The sequence below is a fragment of the Dendrobates tinctorius genome, unplaced genomic scaffold (genome assembly GCF_039654945.1).
Source record: "Dendrobates tinctorius isolate UK_male_01 unplaced genomic scaffold, ASM3965494v1 ptg000083l, whole genome shotgun sequence".
NCBI classification, from domain to species: Eukaryota; Metazoa; Chordata; class Amphibia; order Anura; family Dendrobatidae; genus Dendrobates; species Dendrobates tinctorius.
In genome coordinates, this window is record NW_027361751.1 from 38,593,540 (window position 1) to 38,619,431 (window position 25,892).

The window sequence follows — 25,892 nt, forward strand, 5'->3', positions numbered from 1 at the left end:
CAATTTGCACAATAACTTTAAGTGTCCTGTTACCCTTGGGAAAATAAAAATTGGGGGTGAAAAGATCATTTTTGTGGAAAAAATTTGATTTTTTAATTTTATGACGACTTGAGCGAAACCGGTCGGTCAATTTCAAAAGTCGCCGACTTTCGCAAAAGTCGGGTTTCATGAAATGAAACCCGACCATAGCGTGAGGTCGGCCACGAGGTCGGCGACCAGAGCGCCAAAGTCGCGTTTCAAAAGATGCTTCCAGCGCCCTTTTTCAGCCAATGATGGAGGACGCACACTGTGGGCAACGCGATGACATAGGCAGCGGTCACCACCATCTTTGAGAAGGGCATGCAAGTGATTGGCTTGCTTTGTGTGACATCACAGGGGCTATAAAAGGGCGTGCACACAGACCACCATCTTACTTGTGCTGATCTCAGAATAGGGAGAGCTGATTCTGTAGGGAGAGCGTTAGGCAGGGAAGAAGATACAAAACACTGCTTCTGCTGCTAGCGATTTTGCCTGTACAACACACCAGTTAGTGTGCAGTGCAAGGGGAGGCTATATTTTGGTGCATCAGCTCTGTTGGTTATTAGGCTGCCTTATTAGGCTCCCTGATAGCTGCATTGCTGTTTTCACACTGCTGTGCAAACTGCTTTTTTAAAAGCAAAAATGCTTTTCATCCTCTTTTTTGCCCTGCATTCATTTTTCCACACTTTTGTGTGCAGCAGTCCTGCTTATTAGGCTGCCTGCTGCCATACTTGGGACTGAGAGCATCATTGTCAGTTTGCTAAAATCTCTAGGGAGAGTCAAATTCTCCCCAGTCCTATATAGACATTTTATACACCATCCAATTTCAGCCTGTTATATTGAGGTGTAATCTACACTGGGCCTGAGATAATAGTTCAGTGTCCTCAAGTCTGTAGGGAGATTCAAATTCTCCCCAATACTATATACACCTTGTACCTTGTTTTACAGTACCATATTGCTGGTGGTATTTTGGTACATTTTCCCAAAAATGAGGAAGTGTGTTGGAAGAGGCAGTGGAAGTGGGCGGGGGTTGCCAGCTGGTAATGATGGTGTTGGTGGTGGTGGTGGATCTGCTGGTAGTGGCAAAAGCACAATAGCACCTAATGCAGGAGGTGTTGAGCCTGCGTCATCATCTGGCTCCACAAGACTTTGAAGGCTCCCTTTTCTGGGAGTAGGTAAACCGCTTTTAAAGCCAGAGCTTCAGGAACAAGTTTTGGCTTACATTGCTGACACAGCCTCCAGCTCTATCGCCTCTTCTTCTGAACTTTCAAAAAGTAAAAGCACTGAGTCATCATTGGAGGCTCATGGTCAGGAACCACACCTTTCCTTGTGTCCTTCACCCCTACCAAAAGTAAAGGATGCGGCAGGCCACACTACAGATTACTCCATGGAGCTCTTTTCACATACCATGCCTGGGTTATCAAGTCAAATCGTGAATTACCCAGTCAAAGAAGAATCTGACATGGAGTGCACTGATGCACAGCCACTGCCAGATTTATCTGCTGGTACATTCACTCAGAGCACTACATTGTCCTCGCAGTGTACTGAGCCAGAATCTGACCCTGATGAAACTCAGGTGCCCCTTCCCGCATACTATACCACCTTACATGGTGACACAGAGGAAGGTGCACATGACATTGAAGAGGAGGTGATGGATGACCCAGTTGTTGACCCAGATTGGCATCCATTGGGGGAAGAGGGTGCCGCTGCCAATAGCTCAGAAGAGGAGGAGGAACATCCGCTGCAGGCATCGACATCGCAACAGCTGTTATCTGGCAGGCCCGGAGCAGTCCAAAAACGGGTTACAAAAACCAAAAGAGTTGCAGGACAGCTAGGCCAGACAGTCAAATTAGCTCAGCTTGCAAGGCCTCAAAATGTCTTCCATAGTAGGAAGAGTGCAGTGTGGCATTTTTTTGAACAAAATCCTAATGATCAGGCAAAGGTTATCTGTAAGAAGTGTGCAAAGACCTTTAGCCGAGGGAAAAATCTGAGAAATTTGAATGGCAGTTGCATGCTTAGACATTTAACCACCATGCACTTGCAAGTGTGGATGGTCTACCAAACCTCACGTACCACATGTGCAACTGCTCCCAATGAAGGTAGTGAGCAACGCTACATCGTTTCCCCCATTGTAAGCCCACCGGTTAGCACACCACCAGCAGCAAATGTTGAGGTGTCGTCGCATGGCCAAAGCAGTCAGGGAATCACAATGTTATTGCTACGAAAGACTGAATCTAGGCCATCAGAAAGAACACAAAATCCATCACCATCATCAACCCTCTCTCAGTCCGCCATGTCCACCGCTAATTCCACCATATACAGCTCTCAAGTCCAGCTCACCCTACCAGAGACTATGAGTAGGACAAGAAAGTACTCATCCTCTCATCCGTGTACACTGGGTTTGAACGCCCACATTGCCAAACTAATCTCGTTAGAGATGATGCCCTACCGGTTGGTTGAAAGCGAAGCTTTCCGCGAACTCATGGCCTACGCAGTACCACGCTATGACCTACCCGGTCGGCACTTCTTTTCTCGCAAAGCCATCCCAGCCCTCCACCTTCATGTGAAAGACCACATAGTCCATGCACTCAAGCAATCAGTGAGTGGAAAGGTGCACCTCACAACAGATGCATGGTCCAGTAGGCATGGCCAGGGCCGTTACGTGTCCATCACTGCGCACTGAGTTAATGTGGTGGATGTAGGGTCCACAGGGGACAGCGGCGGTGGGACAGTGCTGCCTAGCCCACGGTATAGGAAACAGTTGGCTGTAGGCGTTCGACCCTCCTCCTCCTCCAGAAGCAAAAGCTCGTCCACAGAGCGCAGTCGCATGAGCACTCCATCTGCAGCTGCCAGTGTTGCACACTCGGTGTCCCACTATCTAACAGCTAGTGGTAAGTGTCAGCAGGCTGTGTTGAAGATGATGTGTTTGGGCGACAGACACACCGCGGAGGTACTGGCCGACTACTTGCAGCGACAAACTGAGTCATGGCTGGGCAGTGTACATCTTGAGGCAGGCAAGGTAGTTAGTGATAACGGCCGGAATTTTGTGGCAGCCATAGCCCTTTCAAAACTCGGACACATACCTTGCCTGGCTCACACCTTGAACCTGGTGGTGTAGTGCTTCCTCAATAATTATCCGGAGTTAACAGGCCTGCTCGAGAAGGTCCGAAGACTGTGCTCGCACATCCGCCGGTCGCCCGTACACTCCAGTCGCATGCAGAAGCTGCAGCGATTGCTCCAACTTCCCAAGCACCGCCTAATTATGGATGTTGCAACAAGGTGGAACTCCACCCTGCACATGGTTGAGAGGCTGTGCGAACAGAGGCAGGCTGTAATGCATTTGTGGGAGGATACACGGCCAGGCACTTTGAGGGCAGACATGGAGTTGTCGGGTGTGCAGTGGTCGAAGCTGAAAGACCCCTGTAAATTCCTTCAGTGTTTTGAGGAATACACACGGCTGGTAAGTGCAGACGACGCCATCATAAGCATGAGCATCCCACTTATGCATCTGCTCATGCAAACTTTGACGCACATTAAGGAGCAGGCGTCTGCAGCCGAGGAGGATGAGGAAGAGGAGGAGGGAAGCCTTGATGACAGTCAGCCATTGTCTGCTCCGGGACCTCTCCTGGACGAGGTGGAGGAAGAGGAGGAGGAGGATGATGATGGAGATGATTATTTAGGGGAGGAGGATGCTTCTCATGGGGCAAGAAAAAATGTTGGCGTGGCAAGGTCTGGTACAGGGTTTGTGCATGACTGGAGGGATGTGGATTTGCCAGAAAGTGCTCCTCCACCCAGCACTCGCAGTGCATCTTTGACACCTGGAACATTGGCCCACACGTCAGATTATGCCTTGCAGATCCTAAAAGGGACCCCCGCAAAATGATGAACGATGACGACTACTGGTTGGCCAGCATCCTGGATCCACGCTATAAAGGCAAATTCCAAAACATCATGCCACAGGAGAACCTTGACCTAATATTGGCTAACAAATAAGCAACTCAGGTAAACCATTTGTTTGAGGCATTCCCAGCACACAGCAGCGGTGATAGTTCTCCAACGAGCCGTAGGGGGCAACATGGAAGAGGTGTTTGTGGTGCACACATCAGAAGTGGCATTGGAGACAGGGGTTTCATGACCATGTTGTGGACTGATTTTTCAAGTCCCGCTTACACGACTTTTAATACTGCATCGATTGAAAGTGACAGGAGACAGCAGTTGTCAACTATGGTTACAAACTACTTCTCGTCCCATATCAATGTTCTCCCTCACAGGTCATTCCCCTTTGACTATTGGCCTCTGTGGCGCCCCTGAGGCTCAGTCGCTACAGAGGTACTGCACCTCCTCCTGAGGTGTGGTATCCTACCATCCAGGTAAGGTGGAGACTCCTGACCACACTCCAACACCTGCACCCCACACCACAAAGTAGTGTAGCAAAGCACCTTCGGCGGCTCCCTGCTTGGAGTATAGCAAAGCACCCTTTGGTGGCTCCCTGCTTGGAACATGAAACATGCTGGGTGGAGTTAGATGACATTACAAAGAGCGGGAAGAGTTTAGGATTAGTCAGTCAGTCAGTTGGTTAGAGAGTTGGAGAGAAGAAGATCCCCGGAGAGAGGGATAGATGAATGGAAGTGCTGCAGCAGATCCCAGTGACCTGGGTCTGCTGGCACGGGAAAGGAAGAGAGAGAGAGCAACGTAGACTGGAAGCCTGACTCTCCATAGAGAGGAAGATCAGTACGGAACGTGAGGAGTAAAAGAGAACAGAGGACTTGGGTTAGAAGAGAACCCTTCCTTGAAGTTCTAAGCGCAAGGCCGGGGCCCGGTCCCCGAGGTTGTACGGATACTAATGGTCCTGCAGCAGACTCCGGAGGAATAGAAGTAGTGACCACTTTATTCCCACACAAGACTTGCGGGCACAACAGCAACATAATAGTGAGCCGGGACTTAGTAGCAAGGAGTCCCCGAAGCAGGCTACAGCTGTCTGCCGTACAAGTAGAGTTCATAAGAACATCGGACAGGAGGAACTCCAGTGTAACTCAGTACTAGGAGTACTTCACCTAAAGGCGCTATAAGAGGAGACGTTCAGAAAGGTACATGTTGGCGGAGTGTTGGAAAGGAGTATTCCATCGGGCCTGGAGGTTGACTGAGTCCCTGACCCGGAGGACACGGGACAGAGGCAGGCACCTGTTTGTACAACAGACTGTGAATAAAGCTTTGGAACTACATGCCCTGGTGTCCTCCACTTATTCCTGCTCCAACCTGCCCAGCACTGCTACATCTCTTGCACCTGACACTGCACCATCTACGTGTCACTCCATTTACTCTGCCCTGGGACTACAGCCCTGCCTGTGGAGGGCTATACCATCAATGCTGCACCACACCATCTGTCCCAGAGGATCTGTTTGCAGCGTCGGCTTATATTTTCTTTGCCGAACACCACAGGTGGCGTCACGAATCACTTATAAACTTTCATCACCACAAGCACACTGAAACAACCCCTTTTTCCAATGGGCGCCCAGGGCCACAGCTGCCGTGACATCTCCTATTGAAGCTCATCGGGCCCGGTACCAAGTACCCCACAGCCCTGGGAGGGCGATCCACCTCTAAACTGGACGCCTGGCCTGAATTGGCACAATATGCCTTACAGGAGCTCGCTTGCCCTGCTGCTAGTGTGCTATCGGAAAGAGTCTTCAGTGCTGCTGGCTCAATCCTGACAGAAAAAAGGACCCGTCTGTCGACCCAAAATGTTGATGATCTAACCTTCATTAAAATGAACCATGCATGGGTTTCAAAGGATTTTGTCCCACCTTCCCCTGATGACACATAGGTTGCCAGAAAAATGGCTCGATTTTGTCCTCCTCTTCCTCGGACTTCTCCAACATCAACATATGCCATTTTTTAAACCTCCCTAACTGGGCTGCCTCCCCTCCCATGGCCGGGGTCACCACCTAGTGCACGCAACCGTGCAAGTGCCATTGCCCTGGACAGATGGGTGGGCTGACTCTTGGGCGCCAGCACTGGCACTGGCACAGGGTCCCTCATAGTGCAATCAAGTGTCTCTGACGGTGGGGGTGCAGACCCGCTGTGAGACACACCGGCATACTATGAGGGGCCCAGTACCAGTAACGACGCCCACAAGTGGGCCGCCTTGCTTGGGCAGGGCCCCAGCATTTGCAATATTTACCTCTCCCTGCTCCTCTGCTGTGTAGTCTGGGCTGTCAAATCCTTCCCTGGGACTGCCACTACAAATTTGGTGAACTGATAGATGATGGTTAAGATGTAGCTATGCCCTGTCCTGCTGGCCGGGCTCTGGCTTCAGATGATCAATGGCTTCCATTTCTTATGGAGGTCGACTCACAATGAGATGCAGTGATGGTTTATCATCAGCTTTCAGTTTTCCTACTCACAGACGTGTGACATTCCTGCCCACATTTTTAAATGTGCCCTCTCATGCCAATCCAATAGGATCGCCTACAGCCTGTGGCTTCTGTCTTTTGCACTCCAAAGTTACCTGACAGATCATGATAGGCAGTGAGAACCATGTCTACATCTCTCCCTGTGATCAAAATTTGATGGAAATGAGTAACGGTGATGGGATCAACGGTACTGCAATACAGCAACCCTTTCTTCACAAAGAATTGTTTTCGCTGTCTCCACACACAAAGTAATTGTGGGTCAGCATCGCCTCTGAGAATTCTCCCGGGAGTTTTTCCCCTGATTAGTAATTCCTAAATTTCTGCAATCACTCGACTTTATGTCTGTACTTTTATCCATCTCGTTTCCTCTTGCGGAGAGTCTGAACTGTCTTACTGAGACAGAAATATATATGAAGATTTAAAAATACCCCAAGAGTGTATACTGGTGTACGCTTCAAAAACATTTCCTTTTTTCTACTTTTTAGATTGTTGTCTAATCCATACTGAGGCTGTGAGTGTCTTTGTCGGACTCCTTAAATAAACATGGAGATTTTAAATGTTTAAACTATGCTACAGTTGTGGCCAAAAGTATTGACACCCCTGCAATTCTGTCAGATAATACTCAGTTTCTTCCTGAAAATGCTTGCAAACACAAATTCTTTGGTATTATTATCTTCATTTATTTTGTCTTAAATGAAAAAAACACAAAAGAGAATGAAGCAAAAAGCAAAACATTGATCATTTCACACAAAACTCCAAAAATGGGCCAGACAAAAGTATTGGCACCCTTAGCCTAACACTTGGTTGCACAACCTTTAGCCAAAATAACTGCGACCAACCGCTTCCGGTAACCATCAATGAGTTTCTTACAATGCTCTGCTGGAATTTTAGACCATTCTTCTTTGGCAAACTGCTCCAGGTCCCTGATATTTGAAGGGTGCCTTCTCCAAACTGCCATTTTTAGATCTCTCCACAGGTGTTCTATGGGATTCAGGTCTGGACTCATTGCTGGCCACCTTAGAAGTCTCCAGTGCTTTCTCTCAAACCATTTTCTAGTGCTTTTTGAAGTGTGTTTTGGGTCATTGACCTGCTGGAAGACCCATGACCTCTGAGGGAGACCCAGTTTTCTCAATTGTGTCATGTGTTAAAGGAGCCCAGTGACACTCTTTTGCCCTGGGCCCACGACCCCCCCTCCCACAACTTTAGCCAAATAACCCCCAATATTCAATGCCTAACTATTATTATAAAGTAAATTAAGGTTGACAAGCTTAAGGAATAAGAATTGATGTTTTTGGCATTAAAATGGGCACTCTAGGTGTGTTTCCTGTCCTCCACTCACTGCCTACTTTTCTTCCCCATTGACTTACATTGGGTTTCGTGTTTCAGTCGGCCTTCAACTTTTCACGATAATCGGCCGATTTCGTTCAACCCGACTTCTGCGAAAGTCGGGTTTCGTGAAACCCGACTCGACCCGAAAAAAGGCAAAGTCGCTCATCTCTATTTATAACTGTACATTATAAACTTCTGTGAAGCCCTGGAGGTTCAAATTTCTCACCACACATCTAGATAAGTTCATTGGAGGGTCTAGTTTCCAAAATGGTGTTATTTGTGGGGGGTTTCTACTGTTTTGGCACATCAGGGGCTTTCCAAACGCAACATGGTGTCCGATCTCAATTCCAGCCAAAAAAAGTCAAATGGCGCTGCTTCCCTTCCGAGCTCTGCCATGTGCCCAAATAGTCGTTTACACCCACATATGGGGTATTAGCGTACTCAGGACAAATTGCACAATAACTTTTAGGGTCCTGTTACCCTTGGGAAAATAATAATTGGAGGTGAAAAGATCATTTTTGTGGAAAAAATATGATTTTTTAATTGTACCGCTGTACGTTATAAACTTCTGTGAAGCCCTTGTGGGTTCAAAGTTCTCACCACATATCTAGATAAGTTCCTTGGGGGGTCTAGTTTCCAAAATGGGGTCACTTGTGGGGGGTTTCCACTGTTTAGGCACATCAGGAGCTCTCCAAACGTGACATGGAGTCCGATCTGAATTCCAGCCACTTTTGCATTGAAAAAGTCAAATGGCGCTCCTTCCCTTCCGGGCTCTGCCATGCGCCGAAACAGTGGTTCCCCCCAACATATCAGGTATCAGCATACTCAGGACAAATTGCACAATAACTTTTGCAGTCCAATTTCTCCTGTTACCCTTGGTAAAATAAAAAAAATTGGACCTGAAGTAATTTTTTTTGTGAAAAAAGTTAAATGTTCATTTTTTTAAACATTCAAAAAATTCCTGTGAAGTACCTGAAGGGTTAATAAACTTCTTGAATGTGGTTTTCAGCACCTTGAGGGGTGCAGTTTTAAGAATGATGTCACTTTTGCGTATTTTCTATCATATAGACCCTCAAAGTGACTTCAAATGTGATTGCAAATTTATGTGAGTACAAATTTATGACGAACTTTGACACTCTCAGTGCTGGAATGAATGTGTCGCATGGATTTATGTCTTTTTACACCAATTAAGGAATTCCCTTTTAAAACCTTGCGGGGCATCACAACACAGAACTAGACCCCAATCAGAGGACCATAAAACATCCAGACTCCTTATCTATGAACTGGTCCAATGTTTATATTTATGTTTCTCCCTCTCCCACATTGATAGTTCTGCTTCACGTCACTTGTCTTATCTATTGCATTTTTTCTAGGCTGTATTGTGCATAAATATGTGACTTCAGATTTTGTATTAGTCTAGCCTGATGAAGAGACCTGAGTAGTCTCGAAAGCTTGCAATGTATTACCATCTTTTCAGTTAGCCATTAAAAGGTATCAACTACTGAGGACTCTCAATCCTGAATATTTTTCTATCTACTGGCTAACACGGTACAAAGATATACATCTTTCCTGTTTCAAATGTGATGTGGTCCGTAAAAACAAAATGATGTTGTAAAAATGAGAAATCGCTTGTCAACTTTTAACCCTTATAACTTCCTAACAAAAAAGAATTTTGGTTCCAAAATTGTGCTGATGTAAAGTAAACATATGTGAAATGTTACTTATTAAGTTTTTTGTGTGCCATATCTCTGTGATTTAAGAGCATAAAAATCCAAAGTTGGAAAATTGCGAAATGTTCAAAATTTTCGCCAAATTTCTGTTTTTTTCACAAATAAACGCAAGTTATTTGAATGAGATTTTACCACTGACATGAAGTACAATATGTCACGAGAAAACAATGTCAGAATCACCAGGATCCATGGAAGCGTTTCAGAGTTATTACCTCATAAAGGGACAGTCGTCAGAATTGTAAAAATTAGCCCGGTCATGAACGTGCAAACCACCCTTGGGGGTTTAAGGGGTTAAAGGGATCCTGTCATATCCTTTTTAGCATGTTAACTGTCCAGAGTGCGTTGTTACTGATGTGCACTGTGCATCACTAAGACATTTTTTAATTTAAAAGCAGCAGTCTAATCATGTGCAAAAAGCACGTTATATACTGTAGTTATATAGTACCTGCCCATTTAGTCATAGGGGGTGCTTCATGTCATTCAGTCACAGTTATTGCAATTTGAATGATGTTCCCGGGGTTGTGCTGACATCACACAAATCCGCTTTGAAAAATCCTGCGCTTGCGCATTGTCGATCGGGGAGCTACGCCTGCGCCGTGACAAGCGACTTCCCATGCATGCCTACTGAAGCTGTGCGTAGTACCCAGCTTCACTGACTGTGTGTCCGGAACCGCTTGTCTCAGCACATGCACGGCTCTCCGATTGACACTGCAGAAGTGCGGCTTCACGGTACACTGCACAAGCGCAGGATTTTTCAAGGTGTATTTGAGTGACGTCAGCACAACACCGGGAACATCATTAAAATTGTGACAACCGTGACTGAATGAAATGAAGCACACCCTATGACTAAATGAGCAGGCATGATATAACTATATAAAGTGCTTTTTGCACATGATTAGACCGCCATTTTTAATGAAAAAAATGTGTTAGTCAGGGGCAGACACTGACAGCTTGGGTCTCCTGTGCAAGAAATGTGTCTGGGCCCCCTTCCTGTTATGGCGACAAAGCTATATATATATATACATATATATATATATATATAGCCACACACACATACATGTTACATAGTCTCCTTTATTATGTACATTGCTGTCCTTTATACAGTGCCCTCTCTTGTTATGTACAGCACAGTCCCTTACATATTGGATTGTATAGAGCCCTGTTTTTTATTGCATACCATCCTGTCTTGTTGGCTGTATAATGCAGTGATGGCTGATGGAGCGTGGGAAAGCTTCCTTTCTAATGGAGGAGATGATGGACTGGTAGTCTGGTCACCGGCTCCTCCATCAGCAGTCATTTTATATCTAAAAAGAGACAGATCTATGTAATAAAAGAGGGCGCTGTGAATAACAAAATTAACAAGAATACACTATGTAAGAGAAAGCATTGTACATAACAGCAGAGGAAGCTATATAATAATGGATGGCACCATATATAACTAGAGAGGATGGTATGTAATAAGGGACACTATTATGATAAAAGAGGAAACTATGTAACTAAGGATGGTGTTATACAGAATTAGTGCGTACATGATATACTAAGGGACTGTGTTATACATAATAAGTATGTACACTATATACTAAGGGACTGTATTAGACTTAATAAGTGAGTACACTATATACTAAGGGACTGTGTTATACTTAATAAGTACGTACACTATATAATAAGGGCCTGTGTTAGATATAATAAGTGATAATAATGTCTTCCTCCACTTCTACCTGTTCCTAAATCCATTATACGTCCTCCTTCCTCCCATCCCGATTCCCCACACCCCTCATTGTCTTCCTCCCCCCGCATCCCATTATTGTCCTCTCCCCCACCCCATCATTGCCCATTCCACCACCTCCATCATTTCCTCCTCCCCCACCACCCCATCATTGTCTCTTCCCCCACCACTCCGATCATTGCCCATTCCACCACCTCCATCATTTCCTCCTCCCCCACCACCCCCATTATTGTCCTTTCCATCACCACCATCATTGCATTCTCCCCCACCACCCCCATCATCATTGCTTTTTCCCCCACCACCCCATCATTGCCCTTTCCACCACCTCCATCATTACCTCCTTCCCCACCACTCCCATCATTGTCTTTTCCACTACCACCATCATTCCCTTCTGCCCCATCTCCATCATTGCCTTCTCCCCCACCCCATCAATGCCCTTTCCATCACCTCCATCATTTCATCCTCCCCCACATTCCCATCCTTGCCCATTCCACCATCCCCATCATTACTTTCTCCCCATCACCCCCATCATTACCTTCTCCATCACCCCCATTATTGCCTTCTCCATCACCCCCATTATTGCCTTCTCCCCATCACCCCCATCATTGCCTTCTCAATCACCCCATCATTGCCTTCTCCACATCATTGCCTTCTCCCCATCATCCCCGTCACTGCCTTCTCCATCACCCCACGATTGCCTTCTCAAAGGGTTTAAAATCGGCGAGGGGATCTCTTATAGTCTTCACCCCACTTTAGCCAAATTCCAAGCAGATTGTGATTTAATGTGTTTGTCAACATTCCAGTATGTAAATTTTAACACCTCCACACCAGGACAGCACATTATCACTACATCATGACTAAATAATACCGACAAACTGTTGGTTACTGCATAAATAGTACTATACGAGTGTAATACAAGGGGCACCGGGGTGGTAGTCCGGACCGAGCTCACCCACTAAACACAGTCTGTAGACACCCCGGCCCCTTATACAAGCAATCTGGGATGGATTCAGTCTTTTCCCCAGAGTTACCTTCTCTTTCTCCTGGTCGCAGCAGTCCGGGCAATTAAGAGTCCAGGAATGCAGCTGTATTCCAAGAGAGAACAGTAACTTTTAATTGAACGGAGTTGAAGAATGGACATGAAAGACAAATACAACACTGGCTTTCCTGCTCTTTCCCTGACGTTCGCTGCAGTCGCACCCACAATGACCGCAGCAGCCAAAGTTCACAGTAAACCGCTCACTGGAATCTGGGCACCTGAGACCCCTTCAGTGAAAGCCCCTTCAAAGTCCTGAGGGCCTGTGTTGCAATTCTTTAGTCCGTAAAGGCTCTTGGTCCGGGGCAGCAGATCTCTCCCAACCGAGAGTCTGGCAGTGCCCCTCTTGTTGTCCACATCTGCCCTGGTTGACACTCTGGGCAGAACTGGAGGGAAACAGCAGCTTCCTCTCTCTGCTGCTGACCCAGCCCCTCACATGTATCATGGGTACACAGGAAGTGCGCAGGAGAGTCACATAGCAGAAGGAGGGGGACGGGCCATCTCCTTACAAGAACACCACCATATTGGTAGATATCGATTCTACCAACCCATCCTGCTGCTTCATCATTACTTTGTATCTATGATTTCCCCTAAGTGTTAACTAGATAGTGCCCCAAATGTTAATAGTGTTCCAAATAATATTAGTGCCCCCCCTTTGTGTCCTCACACAGTATCAGTGCCCCTAAAACAATAATAGTGCCTCCACAGAGTAATACGGCCCAATGGGCACCACATTTTAAAAAAGGCATCAAACTGGAGCAATTTCAGAGAAGAGCGACCAGAATGGTGACCACTCTGCAAACCATGTCCTATGAGGAATGGTTACAGAATTTGTGAATGTTTAGCTTGCAAAAGAGAAGGTTTAGAGAAGACTTAATAGCTGTCTTCAAGTATCTGAAGGACTGTCACATTGTAGAAGGATCAGCTTTATTCTCATTTGCACAAGGAAAGACTAGAAGCAATGGGATGAAACTGAATGGGAGGAGACACAGATTAGATATTAGAAAAAACTTTTTGTCAGTTAGGGTGATCAATGAGTGGAACAGGCTGCCACGAGAGGTGGTGAGTTCTCCTTCAATAGAAGCCTTCAAACAGAGGCTGGAGAGACATCTGTCTGGGATGATTTAGTGAATCCTGCTTTAAGCAGGGGGTTGGACCAGACGGTCCAGGAGGTCTCTTCTAACGCTACCATTCTATGATTCTATGATTCTAGTGTCCGATTGACAATAATAGTCCCAACTCTGTGTCCCCTACACATTAATAATGCCCCCTTAGGTTCCCTTTACAATTATAGTGCTCCATGCAGTTAAGGGCCTGTCACACTAAGCAATATCGCTTGCAATATCGCTGTAACGTCACTGGTTTTTGTGACGTAGCAGCGATATTGCTAGCGATATCGCTATGTCTGATACTTACCTCCGACCGGCTCCCCCGCTGATTATCGCTGATGGCGCGAGAACGTCCTGGACCATTTCTCGTCATCAGCTTCCTGCTGGGCTTCCTGTGGCGCCGACGAGCGACACGTGGACGCGGGCAGGAGGACGTCAGGATCGCCTCGTCTGACAGGTAAGTAGTGACCCCCGACCCCTGCTATGTCGCTGGTGAGATCTGCCTGTGTGGCAGCTCACTAGCGACCACTTAGCGATGCACCAGCGATCCTGACCGCGTCATATCGCTGGTCGGGATCGCTGGTGCATCGCTAAGTGTGACAGTACCTTTAGAGTCTCCTGTTAATGCCCAAAGACAGCTAAAGTGCCCTCTCACCTCCCCCCAAAAAAGGAATATTCACTAAACCCCTGAGCAGCTGAGTCATCAGACCTCTTTTGGCATATGGCCTGCTCTTGTTGGTGGCACAATGTAGATTAGAATATATTCCTGGCACCTCACGGGACACAGGCCTGAAGCATAGCAGAGCGTTCGGTGATGCAGAAAGCCAATGGCTCCCTGCTCCACATCAGTATTTTTCAAGATATGGAGACTGTTGAAAGTGCAGTGAAAGGGAGACCAAGGGGACATTGCAACCCACCTCTGCCTACTTAGCTCACTTAACCCTTTTTATATAGGTGTTTTATATAGGTGTTGATTCAAGTGTTGGACTGGGGTGCAAAGGGCCCACCAGTAACCAACTCCAGGACCCCCTTTTGTACAAATGTGACATTATCCTCTGTCACAAATTTCTATAACAATGAACTGAGTAGTTTGATAAATGAATAAGATGCCGCCTCTGACTGTACATACTGATTCAAGTATATTGTGCCAAGTACTGCTCATATAAGAAAGTGGTGGCTCAGTCTTGCAAAGGGGCCCACCGGAGGATTCTTCTGTTTGCCTGTGGGCCAGTCCAAGCCTGGTTGGGTCCTTCCTACCAGATCCCTTACTAAATTCTGCCATGTTCTTTCCTTCTTTGATAAAAATCCAGCTATCAGGTGTCGGGTTAAAATGTTCCTCATGACTCAGGCCAGAGAGTAAGATTTGGCCGTGAAGTACGCCTCAGTTTGCTCGGTAGGTATATAAAGATGTTTTGTACCAGCTTGAAAGTTTTGTGATATTTTCCGCCATTAAACCTCTTTGTCCTTGCCTGACTCTTGTATGACCCTCCAGAATGTCATTATGTGCTATTCCTAAACAGATTCTGCTCTGTGAGAAGAGTGTCAATTATCCAGCACAGCGGTGCATTGTGTGGAGCAGGCAGGAACAGCACAGGAAGATTCAGAGCCAGACAGGCTGTCTTAGTGGGAACATGTAAATTGGAGGAAACTGCACAAACAGCCAAGCTCACATCTTGTACAAGAGGCAGATCAAAACGCTCCTAGTATTCCAGGCAGGAGGAAGCAGATTATCTGCGCAACTCTGATTTCTTATGGTGTTCTGTATAAAAAGAGAGTAAGACCCAGAGAGAAGAATATTCTGGAGAAGCCCTAGCCACATGGTGAATAAGAGTCGAAATCCACTGAGGGACAGGAGCATAGATCCGATGTGCTGACGGTCAACCACACATAAGGTAAGTTCACCCAAAAGCGTAGAATCTACAGCGAGCGCCCCAAATATAAAGCTGAGCGTAAGGACATGGCGATTCTATCTGATTAATCCGAGATCCTACAAGAGCAGTATATGGGCCCCTTATTTCTCCAGAAAATTCCTCAAAGTGCCAATGCACAATCATCTTTTGAGCCGTCGATGGGACCCATTAGTCTAGGCCCTTCGAATAGACAGTGGGGAACTTGGTTATTTTTCTTACAGATACCCTTGTCCCCTTGGGTAGTTGCACAGATTGCACATTTGGTATGTTCGCCCTTTAATTATCTTAAAGAGGCTGTGTGATGTCGAAAGCAATTCTTTTGGGCAGAGATGTTTTACAAGTAATAAACAGAGGCATATTCTCCTTCCATCACACCCGAGGATCCAGCAAATGACACTCCAGATGTCTTTGACGGCTCTGGAAGCAATGTCTGTACCGTCCCGGTGTCAACAGGGGCACTAAAGCCTATAATTGTCTGCAGCGGTCAAGTGACTAGAAGAGCGCTTCTGGGGAGATTAAAAACAAGAGGCGCTCTCCGAGTAACCCCGTGGTCAACTGGTGAGGTGAGTTGGAGGGTTGGCCACTCACCTGATCAGGTTGTGTGCAGCGCAATTACGTAAAGAGTGATGTATAATCCAATCATATTTAAAGAAAAATTCGGCACTCCCAAATATGTGATGCAAAAATCATAGATAAGGTTTTATTGACAATTTATCCACTGTAGACAAAAACGTTGCCGTTGCGGCCAATTCTTAGGCCTTCATCAGAACTATTGTGTTCAGTGTTTGTGGACCGCAAGAACAAGTTAGACAAAATGGTGTCGCGTACTGGTGCGCTAGGGAGAATAGCACAAAAGTGCTGGAAGGAGTAGCTACTCAATAAAACCTTATCTATGATTTTTGCATCACATATTTGGGAATGCCGAATTCTTCTTTAAATATTTCGGAGTGGTATCCTATTCGTGCACCCCATTCACTCGGAGTGCCGCGCAACCTTTTCTATAAACACTCTCTCTTCTAGTTATCTGACTGCTGCAGCCAATCACAGAGTTCTATGGTCCTTTTGACATTCAGACAGAATAAACATCACTTCTGTAGCCAGCACAGACTTCCAACATGTGCAGGATCCATGGTGGTGAAAAAAGGTGAACATACTTCTGTTTCTTACTTTGAAAATATCCATGACTAGATCAAGAATGTTTTCAATGTCTGACAAGACTTCTAACATCCTTCATTAAATAGGAATAATCTCTGCCTTAAATGTAGAAATGATGAACTATCAGATCCCTGGTTGTTCACTGTTCGGTATCTTGTTAGCGTAGGTCCTCATGGGTCACCGCTGAAAATCTGCAGCACCAAAATCTGCACAAAAGGGTGAAAACTGTGGAGTAGATCTGCAGACTAAATTGGACGTGTTAAATTGGCCCTACTGCTCATTATACACCGCAGATTTTCTCTGTGGGACATGGATGAAATTTCTAAAAATGTCATATACAATACCAGTACTGTAATACGATGTCGATGTTCCATCCATTGAATTTGGATGGAAAGTCAAGCCGGGTATGTGACCTTTTGGACCACACACTCACTTTTTTCCGTCTGTGCTGTTTATCTTAATGTAATAAAATATGTCATTGCGATTCTTAAAGATGAACAATCACTGACTATAAATATGTCATACTTTTTATGTGGTATAAATGCTGGTGCTCTCCTGAAAATAGTATGGTTTATTTTTTCCTCTGGTTCCTCTCCGTTCCTAAGATATGGCTCCCTCTTCCCTGTATATAAATCTAGTCTTTTTAGCCAACTGGATGTGGTCCTCAAGAATATGCTAAAAGAGAACAGCTGAAGAAGACCACTCCTGCTTGGATAAAAGACTAGATTTACATACGAGGAAGAGGGGACCATATCTCAGGAATGGAGAAGAAGAACACAACTCCAGATTCACAAGAAAGCGTCAATATGTACATATCTACGGCAAGTGACAGGTCCTCTCTAAAGGAGTTTTCAGCAAATTCACATTTGTCATTCACGTCTTTGGAACTGTGTTACATGTACACGGTAATCTCTGAGGGAAAAGTCCACATCTTTCGTATGGATTGCCTCAAAACTTAAAGGGGTTGTCCACTACTAAGACAACCCCTTCTCGATCTCAATGGCTGGCCCCCGATAAAATGAAATAACCTATACTCACCTCCTGTGATGGCGCCGTTTTAGCGGTGTCGGCACTCGTGGTCCCGGGGTTCTGACAAGGTTGCATGACACGTGGTACCCGATGCCCAATCAGCGCTGGCTTCACTGGCCCCCGCCTTCTGTCGTCAGGGCTGCAACTAATCTCTGACTTCTTCATGTTCAATCGGCACGAAGGCGGGGAGGATGACGCCAGCGCGGATTGGGTCCACGTGTCATAACAATCGCATGAGAGCCCCGGGGAGAGCGAATGCCAACACCACTGGAACGGGGCCAGAATGGTAGGGGAGTATAGGCTTTATTATTTTATTGAGGCCAAACATTTCGATCGAGAAGGGGTTGTCCTAGTAGTGGACAACCCGTTTTAAGTTCTGTCTATGGGCAACCTATGTCTGCATGCAATATACCATAGAGAGGAGTAAAAATAATGTATCTCATTATATATACTCATACACAATTATCAGATATTTTAATTCTCCTCACATTTTAAAATAGAATATACCGTACAGTATATAACATAAAATGTGTGTGATACTTGTTTCCAGAGGATGAGCTGGATGATTAGTTCAGTCACACTGCACAGATCTGCACAGAAGGTGACCATAGGATATAATACTAAATGCTTTGTGAATGGGTGGCCTGCTTCTATGCAAACAACTCTGTTAATATACAGGCAAGCCTTTATGTTCTCTATCTTTGAAGTTTAATTGTTTTTTGAAGTCTGCAGTAGTTTAAGTTAACCCTATATCTGCTGAGAATTGTAACATTGGTTTAAAAGTAACTAAACTTTATACTATTTTGTCCAGTGTGGAAAGTTATGAAACTCCAAATCATTTTATTACGGAATTTCAAAACGTACTCATTCGGAGTACAAATGCTTGCAGTTAAATGGTCCTTCTATAAATGTTGTACTTTTGAGAACAACAGGTGCTGAGGTGACCCATTTCACTGGCATCATCTGTACTCCAAATGAGTATGTTCTGATATCGATGCAGCAGAAGGCAGGTAAATAGACTGGGGAGTTTGGAAGACCCTTACACGAAGATGTCTACACAACTCCTGCATTTCTTATTAAAATCAATTTTAATTATCTAAGGATGCCATGCTGATCTAATGCTGGTTCATTTGATCTGCATTGATTTGAACAATAAAATGTGCCTGTTCTATGGTTGGGCTATTTTTTCATTTTAGTCTTATTGGACTACTCAGTTGTAATTTAATGTTCCTGGTCAGCGGCAAAGCTTAAAGGCGTACTGGTGTACCAGTGCGCCCTCCACTAGAGTTCCGGTGCAGTCAATGTCGGTTCTGTTGTACAGCCGGCATCAGTCTCTAAAAACAGCAGTGACAGGAGCTGAGCTCTTTCTACTGCTCATAACCATTTAGATGCTACTGTCAATCCCTAAAAGAGCATTGAAATTATATCATATTGGGGGACGCAGATGGGTTATATCATATTGTGAAGACACAGGGGTCAGTAGATGCCTTAGTCCAATAGTCGAAAAAGCATGAACCGGGAATCATCCCACCGAAAGCCCACTCTCTTTTACCGTGGGCGTAATACTACTCAGACTACACAGGGTGAGGGTAAAACAGTGTGGCAATACTTTGTTGAACCACAAAACAGTCAAATAACACATTGAACAGTCCCAGCAAATACCCAAGATGGTGCACAATTACAGAGTCTCACCCTTCTGCTGACTCACCGGGATAAGTGCAGCTGTGAATTCAGAGCTTCCAGGGCCGACTACCCCCACTTGTGGCACAGAGAAAAGTTAACGAAAAGTTTAGGAAGATGATAGTCCATTGAGGTACAAGGCCAGGTGACAGGAGGGTCACATCCTGGCTTCTCCGAACATCTCCATGGAGCCAGGTGACCGATGGGTCCCAAACCTGGCTTTCCCATATGTATCCAAAGGGGCTAAAGTGACCAGTGGGTCCAAATCCTGACAACCTCAAATGTATCCATATGTTCAATGATGATCAATTGAGTAGATCTGTAATCTTTCAGTTGGTGCCATGATCTCCTACACTGACATCCTGTAGAATGTTAAATCTTTGTCCATCGTGATGGAGCCAAGATGTCTTGGCTGCTGACTTGTAGAGTGTTCCTAGCTGTGGTGTTTTGCAGAATCTCTGGATGTCTTGGATTTATCGTTACAAAGGCATAACCCCTTTATATATATCGTTACCGTATGTTATTCAAACAATAATTCACAGGTCAAGGGACAGAATGGTGATGAGATTAACTGGCATTCTTAGATTATTTCATATATTTGCATAGTTTTTCCTCCACTGTTTTGAAAGTCAACAAACTGGTTGGCCTGAACAATGTGTAATCATATCATATCAGCAAACATCATTGTTCTATTACCCTGTGTCTCTATCATCAAGGATAACAGCACAATATGTTACAACAAACGTCAACTTAAAAGTAAATATTACAGGCTTATATGAACTAAAGTCTGTGTTTTCTTGACCAGCCAAAGAACAAAAACATAAATTCAAAAGTCAACATATATATAACAGTATATTCCCCCTGGCTTACTGAAAACAGACATCTGGCTAATTAAGGTAAAATGCTGTGTCATCACAGTTACCATGGTAGCTGGGTGCCTTAAACAGGCATATACCTCTGCATTATGTACAGTGGCATAGTAATGTTTGGGAACGCTTAGTCAAAATTACTGTTATTGTGAACAGTTAAGCAAGTTGAAGATGAAATGATCTCTAAAAGGCCTAAAGTTAAATATGACACATTTCCTTTGTATGTTAAGAAAAATATATATACAGTATATATATTTTCATCTTTTACATTTTAAATATTAAAAAAAATAAAATGGGCTTATGTAAAAGTTTGGGCACCCTGCATGATTAGCACCAATAGCACCCCCTTTTGCAAGTATCACAGCTTCTAAATGCTTTTTGTAGCCAGACAAGAGACTTTCAATTCTTGTTTGAGGGATTTTCAACCATTCTTCCTTGGAAAATTCTTCCAGTTTTGTGAGATTCCTGGGTCATCCTCTATCCGTGAAATGTTCCCCGTGCCATTGGCAGCAACACAACCCCAAAGCATGATTGATCCACCCCCAAGCTGGGGTTCTGACGCAGTTTATTATGTTTGAGTGTCCACCTCCAGTAGGCGTATGTAGGGTCGTGGGCCGGGCTGGGGGGTGGTCCCTCTCCTTACCGCGCAGAGACGAAACAGAGACAAGATGGAGACAGGTTCTGGGTGCAACAGGTCCAAGTTTATTTTCCACCGTCCGACTGACGGCCCTCACAGCACACCGCAATATCTCTTTCTCACGGCCCTCCGTGTCCAGGGCCGCTTCACACACCGTATCTATACGTACCGCCCCTTTTCACTCTGTGATGATCCTGTCAGCTCAGTCACTGTGGCCGCCTTAGGCCCGTACAACATCAGCACTTTACTCTGCAGTTTCGTCGTTACAAATACGGTGTCCTACACCCAGAGCCTCGTCTCTACTGCGGTTCTTTCTGTCAGGACCACCCCCCTGACGTTCTAACCAAATATGTTGTCCACATCAGTATGCATTGGCTAAACTTTCTAACATACCTGCAGTGAAAAATATTTTCTACTGAACGGATGGAATGTAAGTGAGAACTCACACTGGTGTTCAGATCAGTTCTCACATTCACTATTATTTACCCAGGGAAAGGGAAAGTCTAGACAAGGGAGGAGTGGAAAAATTCCCAAATGTTCCCTTAAGTCTTATCCTAAATAATCTTAATTTTCCATGGATTGCTTGTAATTTTTCTTCAAGGTGCTGTCTCCTGTAGCTAAATAGTTTCGTGGGATATTCCGGTTGTGGATTTTGGTATATTTGTCAATCAAATATCCACCATGTGGATCCAGTAGGAATATCTTCAGACATAACTTTATAGAGGACCTGTCTCATGCCATAAATATGCATCTACAAATCACAGACATGGCACATTTGAGTAGATATCTTCTAGAAGTATCACACATGGTATTCACTTAGTAATCTGTGGAAATGCTGTTGTTCTTCAGAATCCGTTGTTGTTTTTCTTTTGTACCTGCACCTCTCTGTTCCTGAGATAAGGCCCTTTCTTCCTTGTATAATCATATATTCTTAGCCAGTTGGGTGAGTTGATGACCATGCCCACTTGGCTTAAAGGATTAGATTTACATACAGAGAAGAGATGGGCATATCTTAGGAATGGAGAGAAGCAGGAATAAAAGTAAAACAAGGCCAGATTCAAGAGAACAGCGGCGTTTACAGCTGATACAAAAATTACATATTTATGGCAAGTGACTGGTTCTGAATTCTAACAAAGAACCGGATGCAAAACTAGCATACTCTATTTATTGTACTGGTGTTCTTTTGTGGAGTAGGAGGAACCCTTTGGGATCTCTGAGGATTGGGGACCTGGGTGCAACTGCAATTTCTGAACCTATATAGTTATCGTACATCCCTTAACAGCATAGCTCTCAGGATCCCCCCTCTCACCCTGCCAATACTTCATCAGTTATAATCAGGGCAATAATTACAAAAAACTTGTCCCCAAATGCCCCTAAACAGGCATGAAATGCTCCAAAATGCCAATTTTGAGTGGGGTTTGGAATTTTGAGCTCTGGCTCTCTGGAAGGTCTTAGGAAAATTGAAATTGGTAGCAGTCAGTGTCGGACAGGATTGGTAAAGATGCAAAAATAACCTGACCCTATTACATGAATTTACTTTTGCTTCTATGTAATATTAATTTGGATAGCATGGGAAAATGTTCAGAAACTTTCCCACGCTAATCAGTTCATCTTCGGTCAGGCGGGGAGGCTGCGCAGGCAGATTTTCCTTCATTCCTCCGTAGTTTACAGCCGGGCCGATCGTGTTAGCGCTGCTCCCAGTTGTAAACTATTTAACCCCTTCAGATAGATTGCAGCGTGGGACAAGACTGTATGGTGGACAGGTGTTGGATATTGTTGCCTTTTTTATTTTGGATTTTTTACAGGAGAACGATGGCTTCGATTGGATTATTCAGCTACACGCAAAAATAACCTGACCCTTATACATGAATTTACTTTTGCTTCTATGTAATATTAATTTGGATAGCTTGTTTAATGAATGATTAGATTATACCTTTTTCTGCAAATTGTGATTCAAGTGTAATAGCACTATTCATTAGCACTCCCTCACAGGGGCCCACCGGAGGATTCTCATGTTCTCCTATGGGCCAGTCCGAGCCTGGTTGGTATTAAGCTCTGTAATCATCTCGCACAACTTTCTGATAATGATTCTTTGCTTTAACCAGAGTTGTAGCTTGGTTTCCTTTCATCTGCGGTAAAGGTTCAGTATTCTGACCTAGCTCTTCTAATGTACCCTGGGCAAGGCAGAGGCGCTTATGGTGACCTCTGCTTGACATCCGGGATACATGACCCGCCAGTGCCCCCTTAGCTAAACCCCTGACAATAATTACAAGGACTTTGTCATATGTTCCCAATATTGTCACCCCAGAGATTATTGCATCCCAGACAGCATCGCTTGGTAATTAATCTGTGTAGTACTCAGTATTGCAGACATAATACTTTACAAATACTTCTCTGTTTGCAATTTTTATATAGGAAAAAAAATCTAGAATTCCTGTATGCAGACATTATTTTAATAACGTAATGGAAAAATGTTCATGTTTGCTCTCAGCGGTTTGCACAACATTGCTATTTGTGGTACAAACGACATCGTTTTTCTTAGAACGACATTTTTGTTTTTGGGAAGTGGGGGAAGGTAACGAGCCGACGTGGGAGTAGGAGGTAGGCATGTAGAACATGTGAGCATTAATTCTGCCGCTACAGGCACTGTGATATAGAGGATGGACGTTTTAGCATCAAATTATCTTTGCTTCTAGGTAGTGTGATAAATTGTGTAGGAAATAGACAGCAAATCTTTTTTAAAGGGGCTGGTCACTATTGAAAATCTCTACACATTAGATGGATTATTGGCTCTAAACAGATTAATGTGCCTTCTTGCTGCAGCAATCATCTGTCTTCTGTGAGGAAACTAGGCAGCGTGTGTTCAGTTTTCATGCAGCGCCACCACAGGGATAAGGAGGTATTACACTGTGCCACATTAAATCAGTAGCAGTCTGTGTAATACCGAACAGGATAGGTCCTTTAGAAGCACGAATAGGAAGAAAAAGCCCCTCTCAATTATCTATGAGCACCAGGACCAAAGTGGAAAAATTATGTTTTGCTCCTTGAACCTTCCACTAACTTCACTACTTAGTTTTACACAGAGAAGCATTAACCCCTTCACGCCGCAGCCCATTTTCGTTTTTGAGTTTCTTTTTTTCCCGTCAGTATGGCTATGTGAGGGTTTGTTTTTTGCAGGACGAGTTGTACTTTTAAATGACACCATTGGTTTTACCATATCGTGTACTAGAAAACGGGAAAAAAATTCCAAGTGCAGTGAAATTGCAAAAAAGTGCAATTCCACAACTGTTTTTTTGGGTTGTTTTCTACCATGTTCACCAAATGCTAAAACTGACCTGCCATTATGATTGTCCAGGTCATTACAAGTTCATAGACACCAAACATGTCTAGGTTCTATTTTATTTAAGTGGTGAAAAAAAATCCAAAGTTTGTTAAAAAAAAATATAGCGTCATTTTCCGAGACCCGTAGCGTCTCCATTTTTCGTGATCTTGGGCTGGGTGAGGGCTTATTTTTTGCATGCGGATCTGTTGTTTTTAATGACACCACGTTGGTGTAGATATGATCTTTTGATCGCCCGTTATTGTATTTTAATGCAAAGTAGAGGTGACCAAAGAAACGTAATTCTGGGGCTTTGACTTTTTTTACGCTACATCGTTTACCAATCAGATTAATTATTTTTATAACTTGATAGATTAGGCAATTCTGAAAGCATCGATACCCCAGAATGGTATCATTAAACATTTCATCTTGACTCATAATTGTTTTGAACCACTAAATTAGTAATTTTGTCATATCACTATAATTGTACTGTTCTGAAGAATCATGTTGTTAGATTTTTTCCTCCATTTGACCTCACTTGGAATTATTTTTCCATTGCGGTTGAGCCATTCAAAACTAGAGCTCATCCTGCAAAAAGAAAAAAAAAAACAAGTCATCATATGTCAGTGGAAAAATAAAAAGGTATGGCTGCTTGAAGGATAAAAAAAATGAATCTGCCCAAAAATGAAAAATTGGCTGCAGCGAACCTGTCAGCAGAATTTTGCTAAGTAAACTACAGGCATTGTCAGGTTGCCGCTGTTATACAGATTAAAATGATACCTGGGAGAAGAAATCCGTCTTGTAGTCCTTGTGTAATCAGTGTTAGAAGTTACTCTTTAAAGAGAGTCTTGTCAGCCCAAACTGACAGTATAAACTAAACATATAGTCTTCTAGGGGACATAGCCAATATAAAAGTCACACCGATAGGGCCCGATTCACAAAAGCTTCTATTCCGGCAGGTTTGAATAATTGCATTCTAACCGCATTTTTGTCCAACTTTGATAAATTGGGCAGAGCTATGATGGGGGTGTGGTGACAAACGACAGCTTTCACTACAAATCTTACTCCAGGAAGGACTGCATGCACCTCTTCATGAAGTACAAGTGTCTGATTCCAGCACTGCCCCTCATCAAGTCCATCAAACAATGCCAGTCTTGATGAATCATGGCCTTAGTGTTCTAATCCTTGCATCATTTCTGAAAAAAACTGAGGTTTAACAAATATGCTAATTACGGTGCTCGGTGCACCCTCGGTGTGGCCAAGAAGCTCAGTGCACTACTCCATCCACTGGTTTGGCATGTTCAGCCTCAATCATTTGTGATTTAGAGCATAGTCTTGCCTGCGCTGAACACTGCCTTTGGCAAAACCTCAGCGGGCCAGTGCTGTCAATCATTTTGAGGGAGGTCGGGCACGAAAAACAGGTGCACACTCAGGGTGCACTAAGCGCCCTAATTAGCATATTTGATTAAACTTCAGTTTCTGCAGAAAGTGATTAGATCATGAAAGGAGCAATTATTAAAGATGCCATATAACCTACAAGGGTATGTCCTTAGTTTATACTGTTGGTTTGCGCTGAAAGATTCCCTTTAAGGAGTTAGAATGTTTTCCTTATAACATGGTACCTGTGACTCAGATCTAGCAAAACTGTTAAAATCAAGATGAAAACATTTCTTCTATACCTGCTGTTCCTAATAAAATTACATTTAGGAAAAATAAGGTGATTTGTAGCACGGAGAACCATTGTTCCTTTGGCTGATGCGGCACGCCTGCTCTATAGTCATTACCAGCCTATGCTCTGGAACAATGTGTGCTGGCTTTTATTCTGGCAGGATTTCACAATGTCGGCCTAGTTCATGGACGGGATTTGCCTAAGCTTGTAGGTTTCTCACCTGTGTGTCATTAGCAGAGGCCTGTAATCCTGTCTGGCCCACG

The 25,892-nt window shown here is 44.3% G+C and overlaps 1 protein-coding gene across 2 annotated transcripts in view; it reads left to right on the forward strand.

The window, feature by feature from the left end:
• Positions 1-25,892, forward strand: part of NIM1K (NIM1 serine/threonine protein kinase) — an 89,959-nt gene that overhangs the window by 41,181 nt on the left and 22,886 nt on the right. Inside the window, exon 1 of one of the 2 annotated variants that reach the window (XM_073584326.1) lies at positions 14,589-15,253. The exons of the other annotated variant lie outside the window; for it this stretch is intronic. The gene's annotated coding sequence lies outside the window, so the exon portion shown is untranslated. Of the gene's footprint in view, positions 1-14,588; positions 15,254-25,892 lie in introns of those variants that run through there. 2 annotated transcript variants of the gene reach the window in all.